The 13,860-nt window shown below is 33.5% G+C and overlaps 1 protein-coding gene across 2 annotated transcripts in view; it reads left to right on the top strand.

Moving 5' to 3' along the window:
• Positions 1-13,860, top strand: part of LOC132703014 (cystinosin homolog) — a 29,966-nt gene that overhangs the window by 855 nt on the left and 15,251 nt on the right. The window contains exon 1 of one of the 2 annotated variants that reach the window (XM_060672018.1): positions 6,671-6,901. The exons of the other annotated variant lie outside the window; for it this stretch is intronic. The gene's annotated coding sequence lies outside the window, so the exon portion shown is untranslated. Of the gene's footprint in view, positions 1-6,670; positions 6,902-13,860 lie in introns of those variants that run through there. 2 annotated transcript variants of the gene reach the window in all.

The following is a 13,860-nucleotide window of genomic DNA, read 5'->3' as shown; positions in this document are numbered from 1 at the left end:
TTTTGATCAAATATAATGTATTTTAATTGTTTAATGAAATGAATGGAATTACGTCGGAAACTATCAGTCTTCTCTGTATAGGGTTTTAATATAGAAGAAAGATATTTTGCTACAGAATATGTCGGAGAAACTATGGTACCGACAATAGGTAGGAGTAATCCTGGTTTGTGAATCTTAGGAAATGATAGTGAAGAAGCCTTAATAACTGATTTAAGGTTCCATAGAGTACGTAAGACCGTTTTAGGTTGACGCTAGGATCCGTAGTTTAGGAAATTTGGATATTTTTGGCGGTTTCAAATCGAATTTCATTAGTTGTTTGAGATGGCAGTTTATTTAGAATAGATTCGACATTTAAAATGATTTCCTCTTTCTGCATAATACGTGGGGCAAGGACGAAGTTGGAACCTTTTGCAAGAACTAATTTTTCTGTTGGTGCCACAGTGTTTGGTAGTTGAGAAGAGTTCGATAGTTTCACTAGTGTTCACGTTATATATACTATGTAAGCCCATGTAATATCACTTGCTGCCAAATAAATTTACTGACAACATTTTTATCAAAAACAGGTCTCAAATACCTCTCACGTACCCATAGAATCTTTCTTCTTTTTTACAATTAACTTAATGTTGGGCACGTTTACTAGGAAGACTGCCCATTGACGACATCCATTGAAGATCATACATTGTTGGTAACTAACCAACACTACACTACGACATCTTCAAAAAATATTCAACCTATGTTATACTTACAAACCGTATACAAAACTCACAACAAACTAAAACCCCTTAACTCACACCGGAATCGCAACTGCTAGAAACGAAAGGCCTTTAACCAGTGGTATGCAATGCTCACTACAGATTCACCCCACAGAATATTACTCCTCCTTCGTCGGTTCACAAACAGTTGGGCGGATTGCAATGATCATCCGCCCATTACCAATGTCCATCGAGGCTTTCCCACAGAATCAATTCAATTTAATTATGCGTTTCACAAAAAAATGTTGGGCTCGACTGCTAGGAGCATTCGCCCATTGCCGACTTCCGTCGAGGATTTTCGCTTCTGGTCAATGACCACCACGTACAAAGAAGAAAAATAACCAATAATTTGCTCAGCTAGCAAAAAACGATTCTGACCGATACCAAAAAAAATCGGCTTTCCCCCGCTTCCACCGCGGACCATCCGGGCCCATCCGGCCTCCATACCGGCGTGAACAGGGAAAAACGACGGGGCCGACGACGATTATCACTTGAAAACATGCACTGAACACTAAAAACACTAAGTCCACACAGTGGAAACCGATATCAAACTTTTGAGGACGAATACAAGGGAACGGAGGTTAAACCACCGCGTGCAATGCTCCACCACAGAATCCCCACAGAATCAAAAAACATTTGATTTTGTGAACGTGTGACACGTATTAAGCTCAGTGAGACGACATTGCTTGAGGCACTCGCCCATTGATTGGTTGATTGGCGAGTAATTCTTTGCACTATAAATTTTTACTTTTTCTAAGATGGTTGTGTCAATGGATTTATGTTGCACTTCGACTGTTGGGAACCCCAATTCACGCCGGTATTGAGGCTGAACGAGACCGGATGTCTCTGATACAAAGGACGTGACCATTTGCTATCATAGGTTCATATCATAGTCGCCCCTGAAGGATGGTGGAATGTTGCAGACGTTATTCAGCTACCTAAATCAGAAATATGAACCGTGAAAGAATAAAAATCACAATTTTGTATGCCAATATTCTGTGGAGTTTTATATCTTACTGCAACTCATGTTGACTCCAAATTAAAGTTATAACTGGCCCGAAAAACCCCTCAATATAAAAAAATAATTGGTTCAAGTAAATTATAAGGCGTCGTGTTTTTTTTTATAATTTATCGGAAAATTTAATCACTATTTGCCAATTACAATTCTGCGAAGGGACAAAATGATCGTGGACGACGCAAGGTCAGAACAATTCGGCAAATTCATTACGAGATTATTAATCTAGGCAATTAGGAAAATCTAGGAGGCGTTTCTTTTTCGTTATTAATCGGCCATGTTTCAGTTTCACGCCAAATAACTTTACCAAACTTTTGGTTAGTTGAGCCAACTCGGTAAGTAAAATTTCTACTTTACTGTACTGACACAGTCCATTTTAGTCTGTGACGTAATCGAGTGTTTTAAGCACAGCAGCCAATAATAAAGTAATTCAATTCTATCGATTAACTGTTTGTCTGTCTGAAACATCGAATATCTAACGGTCCAGTAGTATATGATTATTCTGTATCGAATGCAAGAATGAAAAATATTATGCCAATACATTTGCATTCGAAAAAAGAAACAGAAACATAGTTATTAATTATCTGCATGCTGCAAATCAACAGGAAACGTTCTCTTTGCGGAGATTTAATTTAATTTATTATGCTAAAAATTGAAATTAAAATACTTGCACGCTGTATGCACACACACACATATAAATACATTTCGCAACCCTATGTAATTCGATAAAATTAAAAAGCCTGCCTAATATTTCAATGAAACCCGATATACACCTGTTCCATGAAAACCATAATCGAGGTTTACTGATTTTTTCGAAATTTGAAAACCTTGCCTTAAGATATAACAGTTTCAAACGACACCATGTTACGTATTGTAATATCGTAGAAATTTGGATTTTTTTTAAATTAAAAAGCGACTTTGATTGAGACGCTGACAATTTAAGTAAAGATTTCGACGTATGTTTTCATTTCGTATATGTTGTGTTCTAGATATCCTGCAGGATCTTCTCAGGTAGTCCATTTCAGCAAGCAAAGCAGCAAAGAAAGAAAATTCATTCACTCGTCTTCCTGGATAGCTCTGTCTTTCATTGTCTGTTCTATACGTTCCTTCCAGGTCCTTAAGGGTCTTCCTCTTCTTCTTCTATTAAGCGGTTGGTACAGTAGTGTTTTTTCGGCCACCTGTCCTGTTCCATTCTCATCACATGTCCGTTCATGTCAATACCATCAATTTATTTTTCCTGTCTGTCCGTCAATTGCCAGCACTCACATCCATATGTTAGAATAAGCTCCACTATAAATTTGTAGATTGTCAGTTTTGTATTTAACCAAATTTTTTCTGATCAAAACAATAAGGAGCTTTTTTCCTGGTTGCAGTCTATTTTGTATGTCTTATTTTGCTGTTCCGTCTTCTGAAATTATGCTTGCTAGGTATTTATACTGTTAACATTTTTTTACTCTATTTATATCAAGTTCGGGATCTTCATACAAATCGCAATGAACAACAGCTACAGTCCGTCCATTATAGATAAAATTATAAATAAAAAACAAATCCAGACAACGGTAAACTCTATTTATCCCAAACCTAATACAGAACCCGAACAATTTAAAACAATGACATACATAGGAGAACCTAGTGAAAAAGTTTCAAAACATTTGTCAAATGTGGTTTAAAAATAGCTTTCAGAACTAACAACACAATAGGAAAATTTGTAAAAAACAATAAAACGAAATGTCTAAAATCTGAAAAAACAGGTGTCTACAGATCTTGTCCTAAAATTTATATTGTACAAACAGGTAGATCCTCCAAGAAACGCATTAACGAACATAAAAGATCGTTTAAAAACAATAGTCTAGATTCTAATTATCCTACACACTTAAACAAAGAAAAATATATTTTTAACGATAAATTTGATATTTTGCATACAGCCACAAAAAGCAGAAAATTTAATTTATTGGAAGCCATGGAGATTAACAAAATGAGACATTTAAATGTGTTGCTTAACGATCAGTTAGATTTAAAAGCCTCTCCTTTATTGAACTTAAATTCTCACAACATTCATTAAGGTTTTATGGTCATTTTTCGGTATATATAGTACCAGGTAGTTTGTAAATATCACATTTGATGAAGAGATAAAAATATTTAATTTCGTGAAAAGTCTGGTATAAGAAAGTGACTAACTGATACGAATTAACCCTTTCGAGACGAGCGACGGATTTATCCGGTTCTTTATTTTTTGGCCTCCAGACGGGTGTCGGATATATACGTCTTACTAAAATATAATTCTACCAACGGTTGTCGTTTAAGTCCGACACTATTTGAAATTTCCCGTGTCTGTGGGACTGCCGTCGAGTTACTCCGTGCCGGCTAGCTTGGCTAAGAGACGATTGTCGGAGATATCCGGTCCCGACGGAAATACGCGACAGTCGTCGATCGAATTATTGGGAACTACGCGCCTGCACCCTGCGGCCTGCACGTGTTTTTAGTTAGTTCATTTCTGTGGTTTAGAACCTAGAGAGGCTAGAGAAATAATGAAAAATATAAATGATTTCGAAGAATTTTATGTCAGTAGTGACGAAGAACCGTTCAGTGCTAGCGGGAGTGAATATGAGCCCTGTACAACAAGTGAAAGTGAGGCGTTTGAAAGCGACAATGAAGTGTTGGGGGACGAAAGCGATACAGAACAATTAAATGTAGAGGAAGGGAATGTAAAGGAAGACATCGGAGTTGGGGAAATGCAGCCATCAGAAGGGATACAAATAGACTGGACAAATAACGAATTTAAGCCCCAGAAACATGCATTTATAAATGACCGAACTGGAATAAATCCTGATATGAATCTTGGTCAAAATTCAACTGAAATAGATTACTTTTTGAATGTTTTCACAGATGATATTGCTAACTTGATTGTGAGTGAAACTAATCGTTATGCAGCGGAAAATTCACAAGGCTGGAAGGATCTTGACACGTCAGAATTTTACGTGTTTCTAGCATTGAATTTACTTATGCCAAGAAATAAAAAATTATCTGTAAATGAATATTGGTCCACTGATCCCTTATTATTATTATTATTAATTCAAGTTAAGTTGCTTTGTTTTTGACTAGATTAAGTTACAGTGGCTTTTTTGTCATGTAGAAATAATCTATTGCTACGTATTATCAATAAATCGTATATAAGAATTTATTTTTCCTAGTCAAAACATTTTTTAAACCTTTAAATTTAATATAAACCTTATATTCATGTTTTTTCTCACTGTCGGAGTTATCCGACGCTCGTCTCTAGGTCAATATCGAAACGCCCGTCTGGGGGAACCATCTATATGATTAAAGTGCCGTCTCGAAAGGGTTAAGGAAAGACCCGGGCAAGCTATAAGAATGAAATATGGCCGAACAGGTCCGTACTTTGCTTAGAATTTAATTATTTGGGGTTTTGTTAGGAAAGATACTAAACAACATTAATTTATTTATGTATGTATTTATGTCCAAATCTAAAATAAAATCACAAATTATTTTTATTACCTACTTAAATTACTTCAAATTATTCACATAATATATCAGTATCACTATAGCTATCATCGCCTGTTCTAATTATTATTTGTTCTATATTATTTGCAATATGTATATACTATTGTTCCGCCTTTTCTGTATGTTTCACATAATTTGGCCAACTTTGTGGAGGGATGTTAAAAACTTAGGTTTCTATAAGTTTGAGAACATTAAAGTTAACACGGGGAAAAACAATGTTACGACGAATGGCCGATTCCAGTTGGTGCCAAACATGTTCAATGGGATTAAATATACGGTGCTAAGGTGGAAGCCTTAAAACTATATGCCCTAGATTTTTTGCATAATTATCACAGACGTATTCCTTTTGTAGGTTCAAGCTTTGTAGAACCTCAATTAAGTGCTTTTTGGTATAATTATCGTGAAAATAAATGTCGTTATTATACAAGCAATTTTGGATTGTCGCTTTTGTGTCACACGAGGAAGGGGTTCTAGTCAACTGTCTACTGTGATAACTTGCATTGTCCATTACGATTACGCTATTAGGAGGAATGTTTGGAACCGGTTTGTTTTTAAACCAACTTTCAAATAAATCAGCGGTGGTGTCTTCATAGTAATCCAGAGAAAAATCTTTAATATTTTTCGCAGACAGAGAAAATCCATTTGGAATCCAACCATCTTTAGATCCAGCATGCAAAATAGTTATTCTTTTACCTCTTTTTGATGGCGCGTTTGTTTTACACTTATCAGTTGAGTCAACCCAACACTTTTCCGGGGTGTCATAAGTGTCGAACCTGGTTTCATCCAAGTAAATAATTGGCCTCCTAATTAAGATATCTGATGTAGGTACGCTTTGTTGCTCGTATACACTCGAGAAAATGTCAGCATCTCTTTTTTTTCCTCGCTGAAATAGGATTATGCACAATTTTCCATACAGTTGATGTTGGAATTTTCGTCAATGTATCCGTTTCTTCTAAAGATGCTTGCTTGCTGGCGCCACGTTCAATGAGAGTCAAATAAACTTTGTTTATTATACAATAGTGTTTTCTACATTTGGGCGGGAGCATCTCCTGAGATATATTATACACGAAATAAGAATGATTACTAATAAACTTAAACTAAGTAGTACACCGAACCAAAGAATATTAAACACAGGTAGGTATAAAATTATTTTCTATTACGGACTACAATTTTACCTGAATTAAAATTCCGAAGCTTTAGGTAATAATCATGTTGCATTGTATGTTGATGACCACCCATGGATAATCCCATTCAAAAGCAATTGGCCACTTTCATATATCTATGAACAGACCTTACTTATCGAGTACACCTCGTAGAGAAGGCCGTCTGGCGACGCGTACTCATTGAGTGAAAATTTCGCGGTCACTCGTTTCAAAACGCATCGCCGTCAGTCAGCCAGCAATCAGTTCGCGTGAGTCGCGCGATTGGAACACAGGAAAAACCGTCCTGCAACGTTCAAAAAAAGGCGACGGCGTATTATACAGCGTGTTCGCGCGACGCGGTCCATATTTATTCAATTACACGCTGCTCCTTTTCGTAAAAAATAAACCGTATATTTAGTTTCGTGGGTTAACGCGAAAGAAAATTGGGGTTGCGTTTACCCTCGACCAGGGTAAGTTTTTTAAGTTTTTTTTTTCGTTTTCGAAGACCGCTACCGAGTGAGCAAAAAGTGCAGGCTAGCGAACTTGGTGTAACAGAGAACAGAGAAAATTAACGATAAAAACGAATGCAACGATTTTTTTTTCTTAAACGGCTGTTGAAAGTATCTCCGTTTCAGTCTCAGTTCCATTCGCCCATTGTTTTTTAAAAATCATACACGACATCAACAAAAATTAAATGTTTGGGCAGGGATTTTGAATAACCAAATTTTTGGACGCCTTCAAACTGATTTAATTCCTGCTCTAGCAGCTTCTTTCCCGAATAGAATCAGTCTGATATGCCAGACAGGCAGATTTGGTTTCAACAAGCGCAAATTTCAACATGTTAGTCACAACAAGTTCAAAACAAGTGGTTAAATATGTAAAATAGACGCAACTACTTTAATTTTTCATTAAATTTGTTTTCTATGTTGGAGTCATTTGGGACCAATATGTCAATTGGTAGCGCTTCCCTGGATTGTTTTTTAATAACTGTAATATCCGACTTGTTGTGTGCTATCGTTAAGTTTATTGCAGCAACTTTGTTGTTGTGCCGTTCTAGATATTTATTTGTCGCCAAGTTTTCACAGCTAGGTTATATATGTTCTACGGTGTCTTTTTTCTTGTTGCACTTTCTGCACCTACCCGTTGGTATTTGTTCCTTAAGGATATACTTTTGATGGTTTCCATAAATCCTTCAGAGTCTGGAAAAAGCGTTCCAGTTTTCAGCTATTTCAAGGACTTGCTTGGATCTATTGAATCTTTCTGTAAGTTTTGGTGATACATAAACATTCTTAAACCTTGATAGCAGGCGTTCACATAATTTTTTATTCCTATTCCTCCTCTCTCTGTTAGTAGATTCCTTCTTTCAACTGACGCTTTTGGATGGTGTTTTCTGTATTTTATAAATTCTGTTCTTATCTTTCTGTTTACTGCTTCGAGATCTGTTTCTGTTTATTTAACTATTCTTAAGGAGTATTGAAGAGCAACGTCATAGAGTAAATAAATTTCCCTGGTTCTAGTTCGACCTGTTCTCCTTTCCTTTTTAATTGATAAAGTTTAGCATTTCTTGATGCAAAACAACATTCCGATATTATTATTATTATTATTATTATTATTATTATTATTATTATTATATTGTTATTATCATTATTATTATTATTATTATTATTATTATTATTATTATTATTATTATTATTATTATTATTATTATTATATTTGAATACGGTGAGTGGATTTGTAGGAGTGGAATAACCTGCAATATGTCCAGATGTTACTCCAGTGGATTTTTTTATCTGAGGATACTTAAAATCAAAAGTGCACAAGGAAAAGCCTCAAAATTTAAATGAAAAATTTGGAATTAGATACGAAATAAATTATAATTATAGTTATAATTACTGAAAATATGATGATTAATTTTTTGGAAGTTTTTATACCGATTAACAAATTGTGAGAAAGGACCCACCACGGCCTTGTTTGAATAATCGGACCCTGTGTTCCATAAGCTGTTCAGTTTCTGGAAAGGTCGTTAATAAATCTACCATATTATAGTCAGTTTTTGTATCAAAAGGCTTAAAATTTTCCACGCCTAAGTTTACAAGTGTATATCCTGTATCCGCTCTCAATATAGCGTGATGAAGTTCATTATTTTGGTCATACAAAAAACTTCTTAAACCTTAATTGCAGGCGTCCACATCATTTTTTATTCCTATTCCTCCTCTCTTTCTTGGTATATTCATTTTTCCACACATCCTTTTGGATGTTTTCTGTATTTTGTAAATTCTGTTCTTATCTTTCTATTTATTGCTTCGAGGTCTGTTTGGCTTCATTTAACCATTCCCAAGGGGTATTGAAGTTTAGCATTTCTTAATACAAAACAACGTTCCGATATTATTATTATTATTATTATTATTATTATTATTATTATTATTTTTATTATATTATTATTATATTTTTATATGTCTCGGTCAGTGGATTTGTAAAAGTGGATCAATAGAATAACTTGGAAAATGTCCAGATGTTATTTCAATGGATTTTTTTATCTGGGGATGTTTAAAATCAGAATGAACAGCATTAATATCACCGTTCGAAGACAATATTAAAAAACGGTAAATTTTTGAGTTTTTTAGGTAGGTGATTTTTGAAGGTGGATTCGGTGTTTCCGACCCGAGAAACCGCCCTATGCCGGTTTGCAACCGATTCGGTCTGTAAACGTCCGAGATAGCAAACTTTTTGAAATTTGAGGAGGCACCCTCAAAAAAAAACTCCACAGACAGGTATAGGACATCGAGGTTCAAAAAGATGCCTGGGTATAGGCGCGTCTACTCAGTTTTTCGATCCGTCCTCAGAACCTCCTCAATTTTGAGGGAGGTCCCTTTTTACGGCACCGTACGGCGCTCGGGCCCCCGAACGCAACGGTGACACTTGCGCCCCGATTCGACCTCAAATAACTCCGGAAACCTCAAAAAACTATTTTTTGAGATCGCTTCCTCCTCAACAATTTTTTCTGAATCAATTTTTTATAACGCGAACCTCCTAGGTCTCACCGTTTCCGAGATCCCCACCCCTACCCCCACTCCTAGCCGCCCCCCAAAATTCATTTTTTTTTTCAATACGTAATAAAATAATTTTTTCACATGTCCCACCCTGTATATTGCAGGACAAAATGCTCAAGAAAAAAATTACTTCGAATATTTTAGTCACATTTTAACTAATAAAAATAATAATAAAGAGATTAAATTATTTTTAAATTGAACTGTGTTACGCCGTTATACTTTTTCGGGGTTATTTTTCCATTTTTTCCAAAAAAAAAATTATGGGGGATACATTTTTTTTTTGTAAATTTAATAAATATTTGAACCTTTCTGTTTGTTAAAAAGGGCAATATATACTTTTTTCGTATCGTATTGCCTTGTATCAAAGAAATTCTTCGTTGCATTGCTCGCAAACTCGTGACTAAAGAACCGGAAAGGCATAAAGTTGTTCATGAAAGTTTTTAACCACAGAATAGACAGAAAACCAGAAGGTTAACTCTCAGTTTGGGACTGAAACTTTGCCTGACATAAAAATAAAGATAAAACTCGCCCGTGTAGGATGTGCATGGTATGGCAAATCTTTTTAAAAATGTCATCATAGGAAGCGAACGAATTTGTCTTTAATACGGCTCTGCGTTTTATCTTTATTAACTCGAATTGTTTTGACTGTTCTGTGGTTTAACAAAGTTTAAGTGGAGTAGAATAATATGTTTAACAAAAACTTTGCTAAGGCGAAAAAGCATTCTAGCAAAAAAAAAAGTGTCTCTTTTTTTCTTGTAAATATAACCCAGTTTTTATTCACACTTTTAGCTTAGGTATAAGGATTAATCGCAATTGAAAATTGCTAAAAATAGCGTACGTGTATTAGACGTGACATGCCAATGTAACAATTAATTACAGTAAATAATATTTGCCCGATCACCGTCTCGTATATTTTTCTATCGTCAAGGCCATTGTCCGGGTCAAGACCAGCGACTGTTAAATATTATTATGCGACTTTTTAACTTTTTCGTGTAACAAACTTTCTCGTAAACTTCTAAGAGATCTTAAAGGAACGCGTCACTTTTAAATCATACGATACGATTAAAACTTGCGATTGAGAAATTCTATACAGCACGCTTATCTGTAGTGATATATAGGACAAATCAGTCGATATATTTTTTCGAGATTCGTTCATTGATAACAACGGTTTTCACGTGTAAGACGCACTGATAGTCTTGTAATAAAACGAAATTGTTAAAAACGCAAAATTTATTTTCTTTTTGTGAGATTCATTTCGTTTTTTATTTTCTCTATCTGTTAGTTTGGTTTAATTTTTTTATTTTGAAATCTTTCTTAAATATGTCATATTTTTTTGGTTCTTATTAAGTTTGCAGCCTAGCTAATATCTTTTAGGTAATTGTTATTAAATTTAAATTTAAAGTAGTTGAAATGCAAAAGGAATAAGAAAATTGACTTTTTATTGTTTATTTAATTTGTTTAATGTTATTTCATTTTAAACGTATTGATTTAGTTTTGCCGGTAACCCTGTTGTATTGTTTATATTTATAATTATTTTAACAATGATGTAATCATTTGATACAATAATTTATATTAATTCTACTTACGTTTAAAAAGTAAAAAACGAATGGGGATTTTTAATTTAAAAAAAATAAAAATTGTTTCTAAATGGGTAACATTTCAAGTCGGTAATGAACATATATACACAAAAAAAGCTATATTCTAATTGAATATAAAATATAAATAAAAATATAAACGTAGGTCCGAAAATACTTGGTTCCCAATATGCATGGGGTGTTCAAAAGCAATTTTTTTTTTTGTGAGATTTTTTTCGTTTTTTTATTATTCTTCTTATTTTTATTTTTTCAGTCTGTTAGTTTGGTTTAATTTTTTTATTTTCAAATCTTTTTTATATATGTCATATTTTGATTCTTATTAAGTTTATAGCCTAGCTAATATCTTTTAGGTGATTGTTGTTAAAATTAAATTTAAAGAAATTGAAATGCAAAAAGAATAAGAAAATTCACTTTTTATTGCTTATTTAATTTGTTGTGTTTTTTATATTTATTATTATTTTGACAATGATGTAATTATTTGATGTAATAATTTATATTAATTCTACTTACGTTTAAAAAGTAAAAAACGAATGGGAATTTTTAATTAAAAAAAAATAAAAATTGTTTCTAAATATATATACAAAAAAATCTATATCTAATTGAATATAAAATAAAAATAAAAATATAAACGTAGGTCCCAAAATACTTGGTTCCCAATATACATGGGGTGTTCAAAAAGCAAAATTTATTTTTATTTGTTAGATTTTTTTCGTTTTTTTATTATTCCTCTTATTTTTATTTTTTCAGTCTGTTAGTTTGGTTTAATTTTTTTATTTTCAAATCTTTTTTAAATATGTCATATTTTGATTCTTATTAAGTTTATAGCCTAGCTAATATCTTTTAGGTGATTGTTGTTAAAATTAAATTAAAAAAATTGAAATGCAAAAAGAATAAGAAAATTCACTTTTTATTGCTTATTTAATTTGTTGTGTTTTTTATATTTATTATTATTTTGACAATGATGTAATTATTTGATGTAATAATTTATATTAATTCTACCTATGTTTAAAAAGTAAAAAGCGAATTGCGGAGATTTTGGGTATCTTTAACAATTTGAACTACAAATTTTTAATTAAAAAGATTAAAAAAGAAATGCCAAAAACTGACGACACTAGGATTTAAATCGAATAAACGATTATCGCAAAACCGTCACAATCACAACGTCCTATCTGAAATAACGACAATTACTCAGCGTAATTTACGGTCAAATTATGATGTTGCATCATCCGCTATGGATGCGGTTCGCTGGTCCTTTTATCGGCCGAATTAAATCCGATTTTTTTTAAGGTTCGATTGTTCCAACACTTGTTGCGGTTTACAACGTACGCAGGTCTCTTTAATGGGTTTAATGGGCGCGGAGTATAGGTACCAATTTTTGTCGAAACGTTTTTAAAATTGCCCGTCGCAACTTGGTAATTTCACGTCCATATTGCCAGGGGCGCACGCTACGTATAATTTACCGCAGCGTATATTCTGTGGTTTCCAAGCAAGAGATTCATTCTGGGTTTTACCAACTACAACAACAACTTGCTGTGTAAATTCTCCATGAAGGCAATGAATAAGCATATAACACTATTTTATTCGTATAACTTATTCGTTCCTGAATATAATTAGGAAAAACAGTGGCAATTTCAATGCACCTGATCAGGGAAATAATAAAATACAAACCAGGAGCAATGTGAAATATATTTTGCATTGGTTACCTGATTATGTGGAGATATTGTTTATGCTGTGTCTCGCTCATAGTTCAGACCGCTTGCCATGGTCACTCGGCCATCGCAAAACTGGTTAGAGTATTGAATTTTTGAGATATCGGTAATGGGCGAGTGTCCAGAGTTGATGTGCCCACCAAAAACAACCAAGAAGAAGAAAAAAACATATTGAGGTCGGCGGGGCGTGTCGTGAAAAGGGTGTGTCTCCGATTAATAAATTAACCCAATAAAATAAAGTGGGCGTGTTTCAGTAAAAGAAAGAACTGGGAAATTTTGGAATTGTGAGAAAAGGCAACATTATAACCAACAAATTTGTTTTTCCATTTCTATTTCTATTTTCTATTTGTTAAACTATTTCAGAAATTGAACTGAGGTGGCTTTTCCTTGATGAAAATCCATTTAACAAAATAAATAACAAAAAGTTCAGATTTTCACTGTGGATGTGACAGATTTAGTAGATTTCACCCTCACTCGGAAACAGGTTAACCCATTGGCGAAACAAGATTTATTAGATTGCTTAATAGTATTTTTAGACCAACATTATTTTGAATTTAATTCACAGATTTTCATCTCTAAGGAAGGTTTGATTATAGGAAACCCACTTAGTCCTTTGTTAGCGAGATTTTTATGGATAATTTGGAAAATATCATACTAGAACATCCTTTAAGTAAAAGTTTTCTGTGGTGGATAGATACGTGGATGATATCTTTGCTTCCTTTGTTGGAACGGACAGAATTCAATTCTTTTTTAAATTACATTAACTCATTACATAATCGTAGATAGACTAACTATCACGAAAACGTAAAACAATTAAAATTTTTCCATTTACCATAAACCTTCACACACGGACACAGTCATACATAGCAGCTCAAATCACTCTTATACACAAAATGACTGCATTTCACTCTTTTATACACAGACTCCTTAATTCGCCTCTCTCAACAGAAAATTACGACAAAGAACTTAATATCATTAAACAAATTGCATTGAACAACGTCGACAATTTATAAAATTATAAATAAAAAACAAATCCAGACAACAGAACACGAACAATTTTAAACAATTACATACA

Source organism: Cylas formicarius, unplaced genomic scaffold, assembly GCF_029955315.1.
Source record: "Cylas formicarius isolate icCylForm1 unplaced genomic scaffold, icCylForm1.1 PGA_scaffold_6__28_contigs__length_40554024, whole genome shotgun sequence".
NCBI lineage: Eukaryota > Metazoa > Arthropoda > Insecta > Coleoptera > Brentidae > Cylas > Cylas formicarius.
This window is presented reverse-complemented; position numbering and strand designations above follow the sequence as displayed.